The following is a 15,824-nucleotide window of genomic DNA, read 5'->3' on the forward strand; positions in this document are numbered from 1 at the left end:
GTTCATGGAGGATGAAAGAAGTGAGACACCAACACAAACAAATGGAGAGTAAAATCTCAGAGAGAGAGGAAAAAAAACAAGGAAAAATCTCACCGAAAATTAAAGCCAGTGACAATTAGGAAGATGGAAGGAGCAGTGTCAATGAGCCCAGCAACCTTGAGGATGCCTCCTCTTACCATCCTCCTGATGATCTCCTCTCCACTACTGAACGGACTGGCTCTATGGGCTGGGGCTGAATTCCCATCCCTTGCTTTAGATGATGTTGCTCCGAGGTTCAGTGTGCATTATGGGATGACAGAGTCGTTGCTTACAGCGGGGTAAAGGCTTTAAGGACATGTTGAGTGTATCAGATTGGCACTGTATCTGCACACTTTGGCTCCACAGCTCTGGCAGTGCTCCGGAATCATGCCCACTGGGTATTTAGTTGAGTCTCAGATGGATGTCATCATTTTCTGGTTTTGTGCTATATGTTCTCTCTGGTCCAACACCAACCCGATGACCCAGATCACAGCATTACTGACTGCTCAGCAAATGAGAGTGTGACCCAGGGTTCATAACACACACACACTTGCACATACAGACACGCGCGTGCGCACATGCACACACACACACTTGCACATACACATTACAACAGTGAGTACACTTCAAAAAGCACTTCATTGGCTGTAAAGTACTTTTGGATGCCCTGAATTCATGAAAGTTGACATATAAGTGCAAACCTTTCTTTCTTAGGGAAACATTATTCTTCCTATGAACTGGAAATTGTAAACCCATCGATGGAGAAAGTATACCAACCCACAATGACATTGACCAATATATTGTATACAGGACTCTAACTGTAGGCTCCTGAGTGCTTCAGTGAATAGGAACACACCATGCTGACAAATCAGGTAGTTTGGGTGAAGCTAAAAAATGAATTCATTGTGAGTTATAAATTTATACAGAAGATTAGTAAAATAGTAAACAGAAAACAATACAATATTCAGATTATAGTAAACATTGAATTAACCAAAATAACAAACCATTTGAAAATGATTCAAGATCTTTCCCAGAACATGAAATGAATCTTGGAATAGTGTAAGGTGAACATATCACACTGTTATTACATTGAGGTATAATGGTCTGAGGTAAATCAGGTCTGTAGAGACTCACTGCCACTCCATCACCATACTCAGGAAAGTAGTCGTGTGTTATGACGTGGCAGATGATGTGTGCCAGGCAGATCAAATCCACCAGGGAAACTTGATCACATGGTCACAACTGTTTTGCAATTTGTATTTTATTTCGAGATGCGTGCCCTGAATTCAGAAGTAATAAGACTACCACAACTTCAGAGGTTTTTAGAAAACTAAATTAAATATTTATGAACAAAAGAGAAGATTTCAAGCGCATACATAGGTCTACAAATTACTACTATAATAACTCCTAAAACCCCTAATTAATCTAGCTCCCAGTTACACCTCTGTTAAAGCAACAGTAAAAACAAACAGCTTTAAACAGACCCAAGCAAAGCAACTCAAGACCCTGGACAGTAGAATTCAAAGTATGTTTTCTCGGCTTCGGTTCCTGTGGACAGCAACTTGAGGCAAAAATGATGGAGGCTTTCCACACTTACACATAGTCTCCTCTCCTTTATACATATTTTACCCTTTGAATGCAAATTCCATTGTTCCAATATGTCTTTTCAACTTTACTTTTCTCATAATATAAATCTTTCACAGTACCAACTTTATCAGTAACCTTTGAGAAAAATAAACGCACAGTTTGGCTTAGCTTCTTCTGGCTAGGTGTAACATCCTACCATCTCTTTGAAATTCCAACTACTCTGGTTTATCTAAAAATTTTCCTTACACCTCACATTCTAAAATTTCAGCCATGTTTACATATTTAGCATTTCAAACCTAGCTTCTTTTTGATGCATCAAAGCCTCCAGACCAACTGTCTCCAATTTCACAAAGCACCGAGTAAACAGCTCTCTCAGCTGGATCTTCTCACACAGCATAAGGGGCATTTCCACACCTGATTCCCCACAGGATAGTCAGGCTGCCTGAACATTAGTGTGGATATTATGTGATGTAATTATTATAAATTCTGTTCCTTCACTCACCATCTCCTCACTTGGTTTTCAGTCCCTACAGGAAGTGAACCAGCTGTGGAAGAGGAAGAGGAGAGAAGGGAGCAAATTTCCAGCATCCGCAGAATTTTGCTTTTAGAACAGAGCTATATCAAGCCCCTTCCAGTATTTACATGTCAATCTCTTGGCTGAGTCTAGCACAGTCCCAGCCCACTGTGCCTGATGGGAGTTGTAGTTCTGACGTGCGCAGCGGCAGTTGGCGCCCAGCATTCAGGAGTTCGAATCTGAGAAAGCGTGAGCCCAAGCAGGTGTCACGTGGGCGGGGCTGGAATTGGAGGTGCGCATCTGTAAATCCCAGCCCCGGGTGGCAGGAACCAGGATCACAGCTGTTTATCCCCCTCTACCCCATCCCCATCCCTGCTTCCTCACCTCCCCATCCCCCTTCCTTCACTCCCATCCCCCCTTCTTTACCCCCCCATCTCAGACACCCATCAACTTGGTTAAATGGATAACATGGGACTACATTCTACATTGGTTTTCTGTGACTGGTGAGAGACTGTTTTCTCCAGACTGTGGAGTAAAAGTATAAAAGTTTGACTCTCCCAGTTTTGACTCCATCTCCCTTACTGGTGCTGAAGGGCCTGTCCTCCATTTAGCCCCTGCCCCAGTTAAGATTGTAGATCTAAGGTGCTCCGCTCCATGGCCCGGTCCTCAAATCATTTCTCTCCCTCTTGAAGCTGTCTGCTTTGCCATTCCTTTACTACTAGATTTCTGTTTTGTCTGGTGGTGAGTGGCATTTCTTTCTGACTCGAGGTAAAATGGGTTGGAGGAGAACCTCTGTGAATCTGACATCAGGTCATCAGATGGTTTTACACAGAGGCAGTGTGTGGATGAGAAATAGGTGGAGGATGAGGATAGACCCTTGGTCGGACTGCAGAGCGATGGGGGTGGGAAGATTAACCATTGCAGGAGATTCTCCGGCTACAACTGAAGAGGCAAAAGTTGGCCAAGTGATAACAGTCCCACTCACTGGACAACAGAGTTGGAGGAGGAGGATAGTGTGGTCGGACATGTCAAAGGCTGCAGAGAAGTTGCTTCTCTCTCCACAGAGGTTGCCTAATCTGAGTGTTCCCAGTTTTAATTTTTGAATTTATCCTTTCATGGAATGTGTGCATTGCCAACAAGACCAGCATTTGTTGCCCATCCCTAATCCCTTGAGCTGAGTGGCTTGTCTGGCCATTTCAGAGGACAGTTAAGAGTCAACCACGTTGCTGTGAGACTGGGGTCACATGTAGACCAGATGAATTAAGGATGGCAAGATTTTCCTTCCTAAAGGACATCAGTGAACCAGATGGGTTTTTTATGACAATTAATGATAGTTTCATGGTCACCATTACTGAGAATAGCTTTCATTTCCAGCTTTTTAAATTGAATTTAAATTCCACCAGCTGCCATGATGAGATTTGAACCCCTGTCCCCAGGGTTTGTGGATTACTAGCCCAGTGACATTACCATGACACCACCATCTCCGCAATTTATATCTGAATATATATCAGATTCCAGCATTCACAGTATTTTGCCGTTGTATTTGAAGAGCTGGGTGTGCGCACTTTAGGGAAATGTAGACTATGGGTTGATTTGATGGATTTGAAAATAACAACAGTTTGTGTTCATGACTTCATGTGGTCAAATTATTTCAATTGGATAGGTTAGGGAGGACCAAAGGTCATATTTACAAGTTGTGGAAGGGCAGAACTACAGATTCATCAATCATTAAAAGTAGCAAGGCAGGTCTACAAGGTCATTTTAAAAAATCAAACAATAGCTCTGAGGTCCATTTTTCGAGAAATAGAATTAAAAAGCAAGAGAAGTTATGTTGAACTTGTATAAAGCCTTGGTTAGACCACACTTGGAAAGCTGTGCACAGTTCTGATCTCCATATTGAAAAAGGACATTAAGTAACTAGAGAAGGTGCAAATAACATTTATATGGATGATATTGAGAATTGAGAGATTGTAACTATCAGGAAAGACTGAATAAGCTGGCACTCTTTTCCCTAGAAAAGAACAGGCTGAGGGTTGACATTATAGAAATCTTTAAAATGATAAATTATAAAATTAAGAATTGGGGGGTAAATGGAGAGAAGCTGTTCCCACTTGTGTGGGGGAGTCCAAAACTAGGGGCCAGAAATATAAGATGGTCAATAATAAATCCAATGAGGAATTCAGGAGAAATTTATTTCCCATGAGAATGATTAGAATGTGGAACTTGCTACCACAGGGAATGGTTGAGGTAAATAGTTTCGATGTATTTGATGGGAAGCCAGGTAAGTACATGAGGGAGAAAGGAATAAAAGGATCTGCTGATAGGGTGAGATAAAATAGGTAGGGAGAAAGTTCATGTGGAGCATAAGCACCGGTAGACAGCAGGTGCCGGATGGTCTGTTTCTGTGCTGCAAAAACTAGAATCAAAACAACAAATGCTGGAAATACGCAATAGGTCAGGCAGCATCTGTGGAAAGAAACAGAATTAACATTTCAGCTCGAGATGACCTTTCATCACAAACTAGGTTGGATGTTAGGCAGCTCTTCCTCTCATCAGAGTATACCCTCCTGCCCACACCGGCCCAGCTCCCCCCACGCTCATCAGCACTGTGCTCCCGCCCCCACTCTCACCAGCTGCGACCCCCCTCTCCCCCGCTCCCATCCCCAGGTGTTAAGGCCCCTGCCCTCACTGTTCCCCACTCTCACCATCCCCTCTGCTCTCACTGCCCTTGCATACCCAACTCCCGGCTCGCAGGGCTCCTGCCAATCTCAGCTCCCCAGGCTTCAACCACCCACTGCACTCACACCAGCACACCCCCACGTGTCTCCCAGTTGGAGTGTCCCTTATGTTGTTTCCACACTGTTGGACACTCTGGAATCAATCTCCGAGTCACAGTCACTACCTCAGTCACTCCCCAAGTCAGACTCACTACCCAAATAACAGAATCACTCACCGACCAGTGCCTCAATATTCCCTCCCACTCCGCCCTCCATCCCTGGCTTGTGCCGCTCCCTCCTGTTCCCTTCCCTCCTGTATCCCTCTCGGCCATGTCCCTCCCTCCTCTGCCCCTCTTTCCTGTTCATGTGCTGATCCCACCACTGCACGTCATCGCTGCCTTGGATGCTGTGGGTCTCCCTCTTCTGATCTGCTGTCAAACACATCCGAGGCTACACATCCCACACTGATGTTGTCAGTTTGAAAGCCTCTGAGGATGAAGAATGCTATTCCCACACTAGAAATCTCTGTCAAACATTTACCGGGGGAACTGAGACAGCAGCTGCAATAAGTGAGGTTTTATTCAGATGGGACAATGACAAGTTTAAATCCCCACCTGATCTGCTGCTCAAAGTCGCCTCCGTTTCACCGGTCAGTTTCCCAAACTTCAGGAAATTCATGTTGCTCCAGAAATATTTGGATTGGCTGTGAGAGACGTCAATCAGAGAGCCACACCCACTCTGCCCATTCCCTCCCCTTCCTCTTCCACAGCTGCTTCACTTCCTGTAGGGACTCAAAACCAACTCAGGACATGGTGAGTGAACGAACACAATTTATAATAATTACATCACATAATATCCACACTAATCTTCAGGCAGCCTGACTATCCTGTGGGGAATCAGCTGTGGAAATGCCCCTTATGCTGTGTGAGAACATCCAGCTGAGAGAGCTGTTTACTCGGTGCTTTGTGCTCAACTGTTTGACTGGAGCTGTGTGTTGGATATTGAGTGTGTTTATTGGAAGCATTTCCCTTCTGATTTACAGGCTGACTTTTGTTGATGGCTCATTACTGAATATGAGAAGGTGAGGTGTAATTATCTGGGAGGTGCAGAGTGTCTGAGGATTCTTACTGATTTCCTATTGTTGAGTTCTGTGTGTGTGTGTTGGGAGCTGGTTATTATCCTGTGGACTGTGAATGGTCAGTTCTGTCTGTGTGTTGGAATTTGAATGTTTCCTGCCTTTTCAAATCCCTCCAAGTCCTCCCACCACCCCATCTCAGTAACCTCATCAGGAAAAAAGACTTGCATTTATATAGAGCCTCTCATGACCACCAGATGTTCCAAAGCCCTTTACAGCCAATGAAATAACTTTGAAGTGTGGTCACCGTTGTAATGTCGTAAACGTGGCAACCAATGTGCGCACAGCCAGCTCCCACAAACAGCAATGTGATAATGACAATGTTTTTTAGTGGTGTTGATTGAGGGATTAATTTTGGTCAGGACACCAGGGATAACTCCCCTGTTCTACAAAAGAGAGAGCAGAAGGGGCCTCGTTTGGGATCTCATCTGAAAGATGGAACCTCTGATAGTGCAGCACTGCCACACTCCTTTTGTGCCGTACTATTCTATGATTCTATGAAGGGTTCTCGGTTACCATCCCTGGCTCTGACTGTCATTTCCCTATGTTGGTCAGGAACAGGGACACCGTGCATAGGAAGAGGTACAAGCTGCACTCACAGGAGAGATCAGTGACGTCCTGCCTCAGCTCATCTGCTGCTGAAACCCTCATCGATACCTTTATAGGTTCTAGACTCAACTATTCCAATGCTCTCCTGGCTGCTCTCACATCTTGCACTGTAAACTTGAGCTCCTCCAAAACTCTGCTGCCCATGTCCTAACTGACACCAAGACCCATTCCCCAATCACCCCTGTGCTTGCTGATCTACATTGTCTCCCAGTCAAGCAACACATTGATTTTAAAATTCTCATCCTTGTTTTCAAATCCCTCCATGGCCTTGCCCCTCCCTATCTCTGTAATCTCCATAGCAATTCGGCTGTCATACCTGGAGACACATTTATTGAAATGTCTTTTAAAGCCTTCTTTAAAGATTTTACCTGAAGGCCTCGACCTTTCCCAAAAAACCTGGGCTTGGATTTGATAGTTTTGCCCAGTGCTATGGCTGATAGCTGAATTTGGGACGTGCAGTCTGAGTGAGTGCAGTGTATCTAATTTCCCAGGATAAACCAGAACCCTTCAATCAGCTACACTGAAGCAATATTTTCCTTAGCTTCTAGCGCTTCCTGCCCAGATAAATAATTTTGGAAAACAAGGGGAGAAATTTCAAAGTTTCCATTGAACTAACATTTCTCCTGGGCGTTTTTTTATATTAAACAGATACCCTAAGGGTGAAACTGGTCTTTGCCAGCACACCCCGAGCTCACAACGTTGCAGATAAGGAGTCCTAATATCTCTGTCTTTGTTCAGAGCTGGCGGGTACAGATGTCTCGTTGACTAGCCCTTTGTGTTGGCTTGGCTAGAATGTTTATACAATGCAAGGAGTGCTACATTCCAGGAGTTTGATGAAATAGCCTTCGTCCATTTTTAAAATGATCAGAAACTTTCTGAACTACCATGATGTGTTCAGCTGCGGCCATTTTATTCGTCCAGCCATTTGTCTTTTTTTATTGAAACAGAACTTAAATAAAAGAATATGGAAGAGAAACAAATTTCTTTTAAATTTTTTTCTTCTTCATGCCTTCTCGGTGAGACAAGGGTCTGGACGAAGGAAAGAAAATAGCCACGTTGTCTGCTCCTGGTCACTATCCAGTGTCCCTGCTGGAAACAGAGGACAGTCAAGTGAGGAAAAAGAAAAGACTTGAATCTGACCCCCAACACAGGGGAATAGCAGACTGACATTCACTGTGGAACAGTCTCTAACTGTTCAGCAAAGGAGGAGAAGGAATTGGTGGAAAATCTTTTTTTTTTGTTGTTTTACAGAATGATTGCATCGTACTACACCAGAGAATACAGAAAAGATAAATCCTGACCATCACCCAAGGAATAACTGCACAACTGTGGGAAGACATCCAGTTCCTTCACAGCATTGTTCAACACAGAGAAGGTTGGACAGTGAAACCATCATCTGGAAATCGGTAGGATCAGGGGAGCTTTGACATATCATCAGATCTGAAACTGGTCAGTGTTGTGGAACCTTCCATCGGAACCAACCTTTCTGAAGGTTTGGCTGTGGGCGATCAGTCAGGGTGAGGCTGGGAAGAAGTGTGAGTGGGCTCCAAGTGTGGTGAGAGCTTCAATCATTCATCGAGCCTCATGAACCACTGCCTCATTTCCATAGGTGAGAAGCTGTTCAATTGTGAGGTATGTGAGGATGGCTGCACAGACTCATAAGATCGCTTAACAGGCAAGGTGCATCTGTTGTACAACTGTTAATACAAGGATAGCTACATGGAAGACAAACCATTTAAGTGTGAGATGTGCAGTAAAGCTTTTGTGACATCTACGGTTCTCTTAAGACATCAGAGGAAGCACACAGGGGAGAAACCCTTCAAATGCGAGGTTTGTGAGTTGGCTTTCACCCAATCCTGCCAGCTCCTGAGGCACAGGAAGATTCACACAGGGGAAAAACCATTCACGTGTGAGGTTTGTGACAAATCATTCTCGCAATCATGTAGCCTCCGCAGACACCAACGCATTCACACAGGGGAGAAACCATTCACTTGCGAGGTGTGCGACAAATCATTTTCCCAGTCATCGACCCTCCGCATACACCAACGCACACACACTGGGGAAAAACCGTTCAAGTGTGAGGTGTGTGACAAAGCCTTCACACAATCTTCAAAACTCCTACTCCATCAGAGAGTCCACACAGGGGAGAAACCATTCACGTGTGACGTGTGTGACCAGTCATTCCCGTCATCATCGTCTCTCCACTCACACCAACGCATTCACACTGGAGAGAAACCGTTTGTCTGCGAGGTGTGCAACAAATCATTCTCGCAGTTGACGACACTCCGTGTCCACCAACGCACTCACACAGGGGAGAAACCTTTCATGTGCGAGGTGTGTAACAAATCATTCTCAGGATCATCGCACCTACGTGTGCATGAACGCATTCATAGAGTGGAGAAACCATTCAAGTGTGAGGTGTGTAACAAATCATTCTCACAGTCATCGAAACTGCTGCTCCATCAGAGGATCCACATAGGGGAGTAACCCATCAAGAGTGAGGTTTGCAACAAAGCTTTCATGATGTCTTCAACCCTCCTGGGACACCAATGGATTCACACTTGTGAGAAATCATTCTGGCGTGAGGTGGGTGACAAGGTTTTCACACAGTCAGCGTATCTCCTGGTCCATTAACACACTCACACAGGGGAGAAACCCTATCGGTATGAGTTCTGTAATAAAGCTTTCACACAGTTGTCAGACCTCCTGGAACATCAGTGAACCCACATGGGGACTACCGAAACCAAGCTGCTGCCCAACTTTTCGTCAGTGTTTGAACCTCTATGTAAGCTCACTGCAAAGGATATTCAGTGGTATTGGGACACAGGACAAGAAGCAGCTTTCATTCACATCAAACAACTAGTGACGACAACGCCAGTGCTGAGGTACGATGATGTCAGTGATGAAGTCACCCTGCAGTGAGATGCCAGTGAAACAGGACTTGGAGCAACCCTCATGCAGCAAGGACAACCAGTTGTGTTTGTATCCAGATCATTAACACAAACTGAATGACGCTATTCACAGATTGAGAAAGAGAGCCTTTCTTTGCTTGTGAGCATTTCAATCAGTACCTGTTTGGGAGAGAGAAAGTGATGGTAGAGCCTGACTCCAAGCCACTTCAAAGCATCTTTTTCAAACCGCTTCTCCCTGCTCCAGAGCGTTTACAAAGGAGGTTACTTCATTTGCAGTGATATCATTTGGAAGTGAAGTATGAGCAAGGGAAGCAGATGAACATTGCCGACATGCTGTCGAGAGCTGCACTCTCTTTGAAGGAAGTTGATGCTGATACAGAGTGTGAAATCTTCCAGATTCAACAAGAAGCAACAGCACGACACACTCTGGATGTTGTCATTAAATCAATTCCTTCTGTGTCCCTGGGTGCTAAATTTACATTCTGTGGGGATTGTAACATTGAAGTTACATGATGTTCTAATGCTTGTTACATTGGTTTCTACCTAGTGGCAAGGGTGGGACCTTCTCGAAGTGTTCTGATAGATCGCCAGATCAGTTCAAGGGTCAGTGAGCAACAGTTCGGAGGCAGTTAGTTTCGGGGAGTCAACCTGCAAGGGTCACAGAGACAGGGGACAGGAACAGGTCCCAGTTAAGTTAAAAAGCATGAAAAGGGCTGCAGATCACAGACATTAAGTGAAGTGGGCTTGAGAGATGCCCAGAAGAAACATGAAGCTCCATGCAGCCAAAGTGCTGCTGTTAGCTCTGAGGAGCTGAGTCAGAGACTCAGTGAAGCCCTGGGAGCCATTTGTAGCCCGTATAATTGGGGTCAAGGCAAAGCCCTGAGGGCCATTTGCTAGTTCGGTGCAACTGAGGGAGAGTTTGGCCTTAGGAGAAGCCTTGGGAGCTATTGATAGCTTGGTGCAGCTGAGAGTTGGGGCTCAAGAAAGCCCACGTGACTGGATGTGCGGCAGGAGAAGAAAAGGCTCAGGCAAAGGAAGGGTTGGCTGTTAGCAGACTTCAGGCAGTTAGGCCTCAGAGAAGTCTAGGGCAAGCTGAGGAGGTAGCAGAAGGTCAATGGCTCTGTGCTGAAAAGCGTTAGGACTCAGGAGAAGCCCTGGGAGCCATATATACCTGGGTATAGCCGGAAGACAAGGAGTTCGAAGAAACTCAGTGGCAGTGCCAGCTCAGTGATGCTGGCTGTCCAACAAAGGGCTGAACTTACGCCAGTAATTAGAGGCAGACTCGGGGGAAATGAGATTGAAACCCTGGTGGTGAGTAGTAATTGAGGTAGTCCGGGTGGGAGCAACTTTTGGAGAGAATTCCAAAGAGTGATCTTCAAAGTTGGAGATTGGAAACCCTCAAAAGAAAGACCAAATTTCAGTGAGATTGGTTCACTCACAGTGGGACTGGCATCTGGGCGAGTTGTTGAGAAATCCATGAAATCTGTTTTGGTTACATCTGTCATTTACTCTGAAGTGTGGTGTGTCTGACCACAGTCTGTCTGTTAATTTACATGTACCTCAATGTTAGTGTAAGATGGCTCTTGTAAACTGTTTGCTCTTCCTGAACATATTTGGTAAAGTTTGTTTTTTTTGTTTGTCCAAAACCCTGGAATCTTGTGTCTTAATTCCAAAAGCAGGTGTCTTGAATCTCAAACTTTGATTACTTTAAACATTATTGGTCCCTAGCCGGATCCCACCAACAACTGCAATAAGGGTTGATGGGGGGATGCAGTGTCATCTGGCCAAGGATCATAACAAAGGGCAGAATTGTTCCAGATTTGCACTGAGTGAGATCCCTGTGGATGTGTGATGGGTTTGTGAGTGTGTGAGCTGAGAGTGATGAGAAGAGTGACTTACCCCGGCGGAACGGAGGAAATCATTCACCCTCTTTCGGCACTGAGTGGCTGTCCTTTTTTGCAGGACGTTGGCTATGACCATTGCTGCCACCGCCTCCCATGCTGGATTGGATATCTTGCTTGCTGGCTCTCGCCCAGAGCAGGGGCAGATAACTTCATGGCGTGCCTCCACAGTTTTACCCGTCGGCCGCAATGGTGGCTTTTCACGCTATATCATCTCATTCCCAGCACATTCCGCCTCATGAATAATGCATTCCCGGGAAACATGCCGGGTCGCTGGTGGGGCAGCCTCTGATTCATCCACCCCACCATCACATCAGGCCTTCAGTAATCCAGTCATATTTAAAGGGCGCCCCTGCACAGAGCTATCACTCTCTAAGCGATCAGAAGCTGCTGCAAAGTCATGGCTGCCAAAGTAAGAAAACATGCTGCCCCCAAATTTAGTGACACCTTTCTCGAGCGCCTACTGGACACTGTGGAGGCATGCCGTGAAGTTATCTGCTCCCGCTCTGGGCGAAAGCCAGCAAGCAAGGTCTCCAATCCAGCATGGGAGGTGGTGGCAGTGGTGGTCATAGCCAACGCCCCATAAAAGAGAACAGCCACCCAGTGCAGGAAGAGGATGAATGATCTCCTCCATTCCGCCAGGACAAGCCACTCTTCTCATCACTCTCAACTCTCACACTCACAAACCCATCACACATGCACAGGGATCTCACTCACAGCCTGTTCAAGGGACATCACCTTTCACTCTCTCACGCACACACATTCACCTGCCCTGTGAATCGTGTCCTCGTCCTTGTCCATGGCACCACTCACCATCCACACACACACCAGTCATCCTTATCATCTGGCCTGGCAGGCATCCTACTTACACTCTTTTTCTGTATTCATGCAGGACAAGCTGGCACCCAACAAAAAGGAGAAGTCGCAGACTGGTGGAGGAATGCCTATCATCAAGGTCCTCATGGACTTTTAAAATTGAGTCATCCAGCTAGCCAGTGACAATCTGGACCATTTCTGTGCTGACGGTGAAGTCGGCAGTGTTCAACCAAGTGAAGATCCTGCAGTGCAACATTATCAAACAACCATGCTCTGAGTCATGTCCCCTGCCATGCAATAATCATCTCTCCTTGCTTTCTCAGGCACATCTGGGAAGCAGCCGAGGGGGGTCCACAACCCAGGTCCTCGACTCAGTCCTCGAAGGCACCTTGGAAGAAGAATCTGATGACACCCTAATTGAAGATCTGTCACAGCGCTCATCCACACCCTCTGCCAGTGCAGAGACACACACCTCGGTGAGACAAGCTTTAGTGTAGTCTCAGAATCACAATCTGGTGAGCACATCGCACTGTCTGATCCGTAGCAGGCAGCGGCAGGGATTCCCAGGCCCCTGGCACTCGGAGGACTGCTGAAGGCCAGAAATTTGCAGAGTCAAAGTCAGATGGGGAAACCTGTTGCTGTAGCTGGAGCTGCAAAGGCAAGATCGGGAACATCAGGAAGGGATGTTATGATGTTTGTGTTTAATGTTTATGCTTTTTAGTAGAAGGACATTTTGGTTAAAAAGAAGTGTTATATAAAAAACCTGATGGTAGGGTGTGCTAAGTCCTGGATGTATTGCCGTCTGGTGTGGAATAAGGAATAAGGTGTTTTTTTTACACAGGAAGCTGAGGTTCAGAAACAGATAGCTGTATGCATGTGTATGTATTCTTAATTGTTAAGAAGTGACAAAACACTTCAGATGTCCACTGCACCCTTCAGATTGCAAGGCATGATGGAGGAGTCCATCCGCCTTCAGGCTGAGGTAATAGCACCAGCATGCCAATGCACCGAGGTCAACACTGGGAGGGTGCGCGGCCGCCATGGAGACCTTGGTCCAGGACATCGGTCCTGCACTGCTGCACAGGCTCAACTCCATCACTAACGCCATAGTTGGCTTCCAACAGTGTCAACACAAGAGGATTGCAGGGCGGCTCAATCTCACTCCAGCTACCCTTTCTCCTCAAGGAGTCAGCCAGGGGCCCTCCAGCATCCATAGGGAGAAAGACCAGCAGGTGCACACCCCAGGGCTATCCGCCCAGGTGACTTCGGGAGTGTCTGGCCCATCCAAATGCCCTCTTCATGTGGACCTAGTCGCTCCAGCTCCACAGGCTGAGGAGAGTGCCACTGCCACACAGCAGGACCCCGAAAGCAGGCCGGGGCCCTCAAGGTCTTGGCCCTCCAGAGGACACCCATCAAGGTCATCACAGACAGGGCGTAGCAGTCAGCAGGCTGCCTCCACCTCTACTGTGGATGTTGGGGTAGCAGCAGGGTTAGGAAGGTTAAGAAGATGGAGTTATACAGCCTGAACACAGGTGTTAATCATTTGTACTTAATGTTCACTAATGTCTCCTTGCCTATGGCTCCTTGTTATGATGAGCATTCTTTGTGTCACTCATATGTGAAACCTTGGTTTCTGCCCAAGATAAAGGCAGGTGTCTCAATCCAGGGCCTCTTTCCTGTCCAGTGTGTAACCTACAGACCAAAGTGATTGTCTGGCTTAACACTCCCTGGATGGGTTGGCCCCCCCATCTCTTCAGCATCTGTGACTGTTGACGCTATGCTCATGAAGGAGTCAGGTGCTGAAGGCTGACAAAAGATCACATGCATTTAAAGTTTCACGGCTGCATCTCCATGATATGACCCTGACCACAGAGCGCAAGCGAGCTGCCCTCAGTCAGACAGGAGTCAGGCATTCACGGAGGCTATGTGATGATCTGTAGAGTGTGCCCACTGCATGTCATCATCATCCTCCTGGAATTTGGCAACTATTGGGGCCTCCACTGCATCTCCAGACATGAGCCTGAGCACTGAGGGTATATGCGCTACCATCATCCACACAGGAGTCAAATGTTCACAGATGCAATGTGAGGATGTCAGGACTGTCCTCACTGCATCTCATCATCATTCTCCACGAATCTTGCAGCTATGAGGGCCTCCCGAGTGCCCCTGTCTCATCTAGCCAGTGTGATAGCCTCATCGCTGGCATCCTCGCCTTCAAAGACCTCATCACTTTCATCCCCTTTGACATTCTCCTCATCGGAGGATATACTCAGTTCCTCCATCTCCTCCTCAGCCAGGTCCTCCCCCTGTTGTGGAGCGTTCAGCAAGTGACAATGATGTGTGACACCCTCTGGAAACTGTACTGCAGTACTCCTTCGGACCTGTCGAGGCACTGGAACCAAATGTTCAAAATGTGTGTCATTTGCTCCACCAGAGTCCAGGTCACGGCATGAGCCTCCTGCACTCTGTGGCTGCCACACAGGTGTCATTGGCCACGTCCTCTGCGGGTAGCCCCTGTCCCCGAGGAGCCAACCCGGTAGCCTCTCTGAACCCGGGAAGATGTCAGGGATCTGAGACTTGCTAAGGTTGTAGGAGTCGTGGACAGTCCCTGGGAATCATGCGCAGATGTGCAGGATGTGTTTGTGGCGGTCACACAGCAGCTGGACTCTCAGCGAGTGGAAGCCCTTGCAGATTTTTTTTTAACTTGTTCTCGGGATGTGGGTGTCGCTTGTTGTCCAGCATTTATTGCCCATCCCTAGTTGCCCTTGAGAAGGTGGTGGTGAGCTGCCTTCTTGAACCGCTGCAGTCCATGTGGTGTAGGTACACCCACAGTGCTGTTAGGGAGGGAGTTCCTGGATTTTGACACAGCGACAGTGAAGGAACGGCGATATATTTCCAAGTCAGGATGGTGAGTGACTTGAAGGGGAACTTCCAGGTGCTGCTGTCCCCATTCATCTGCTGCCCTTGTCCTTCTAGATGGTAGTGGTCGTGGGTTTGGAAGGTGCTGTCTAAGGAGCCTTGGTGAATTCCTGCAGTGCATCTTGTAGATGGTGCACACTGTTGCCACTATGGTGGTCAGTGGTGGAGGGAGGTAATGTTTGTGGATGTGGTGCCAATCAAGTGGGCTGCTTTGTCCTGGATAGTGTCAAGCTCCTTGAGTGTTTTATGGAGCTGCACTCATCCAGACAAGTAGAGAGTATTCCATCACACTCCTGACTTGTGCCTTGTAGATGCTGGACAGGCTTTGGGGAGTCATGAGGTGAGTTATTCACCGCAGGATTCCTAGTCTCTGACCTGCTCTTGTAACCATAATATCAATTTGGCTAATCCAGTTCAGTTTCTGGTGAATGGTAACCCCCAGGATGTTGATGGTGGGAGAGTATCTGAAGAGTCGTGAATGGTGCTGAACATTGTGCAACCTTATGTTGTAAGGAAGGTCATTGATGAAGCAGCTGAAGATGGTTGGGCCAAGGACACTACCCTGAGAAGCTCCTACAGTGATGTCTTGGAACTGAGATGATTCATCTCCAACAACTACAACTATCTTCCTTTGTGCTAGGTATGATTCCAACCAGCGGAGAGTTTTCCCCCTGATTCTCATTGACTCCAGTTTTG

The 15,824-nt window shown here is 46.8% G+C and overlaps 3 protein-coding genes and 1 pseudogene across 9 annotated transcripts in view; 3 read left to right on the plus strand and 1 right to left on the minus strand.

Moving 5' to 3' along the window:
- Window positions 1-9,214, plus strand: part of LOC144695461 (uncharacterized) — a 58,002-nt pseudogene extending 48,788 nt beyond the window's left edge. The window contains exon 3 of the transcript XR_013579971.1: window positions 8,291-9,214. The product of XR_013579971.1 is annotated as an uncharacterized LOC144695461 (transcript). The remainder of the gene's footprint in view (window positions 1-8,290) is intronic.
- Window positions 1-15,824, plus strand: part of LOC144695253 (uncharacterized) — a 612,706-nt gene that overhangs the window by 394,788 nt on the left and 202,094 nt on the right. Inside the window, exon 2 of one of the 5 annotated variants that reach the window (XM_078566159.1) lies at window positions 9,167-11,138. The exons of the other annotated variants lie outside the window; for them this stretch is intronic. The gene's annotated coding sequence lies outside the window, so the exon portion shown is untranslated. Of the gene's footprint in view, window positions 1-9,166; window positions 11,139-15,824 lie in introns of those variants that run through there. 5 annotated transcript variants of the gene reach the window in all.
- LOC144695462 (uncharacterized) overlaps window positions 1-15,824 on the plus strand; it is a 106,610-nt gene that overhangs the window by 14,488 nt on the left and 76,298 nt on the right. The window lies entirely within an intron of this gene.
- The window catches only part of LOC144695221 (uncharacterized), a 91,354-nt gene that overhangs the window by 7,335 nt on the left and 68,195 nt on the right, over window positions 1-15,824 (minus strand). The window contains exon 1 of one of the 2 annotated variants that reach the window (XM_078566115.1): window positions 2,108-2,315. The exons of the other annotated variant lie outside the window; for it this stretch is intronic. The gene's annotated coding sequence lies outside the window, so the exon portion shown is untranslated. Of the gene's footprint in view, window positions 1-2,107; window positions 2,316-15,824 lie in introns of those variants that run through there. 2 annotated transcript variants of the gene reach the window in all.

The sequence above is a fragment of the Cetorhinus maximus genome, chromosome 21, assembly GCF_964194155.1.
Source record: "Cetorhinus maximus chromosome 21, sCetMax3.hap1.1, whole genome shotgun sequence".
NCBI lineage: Eukaryota > Metazoa > Chordata > Chondrichthyes > Lamniformes > Cetorhinidae > Cetorhinus > Cetorhinus maximus.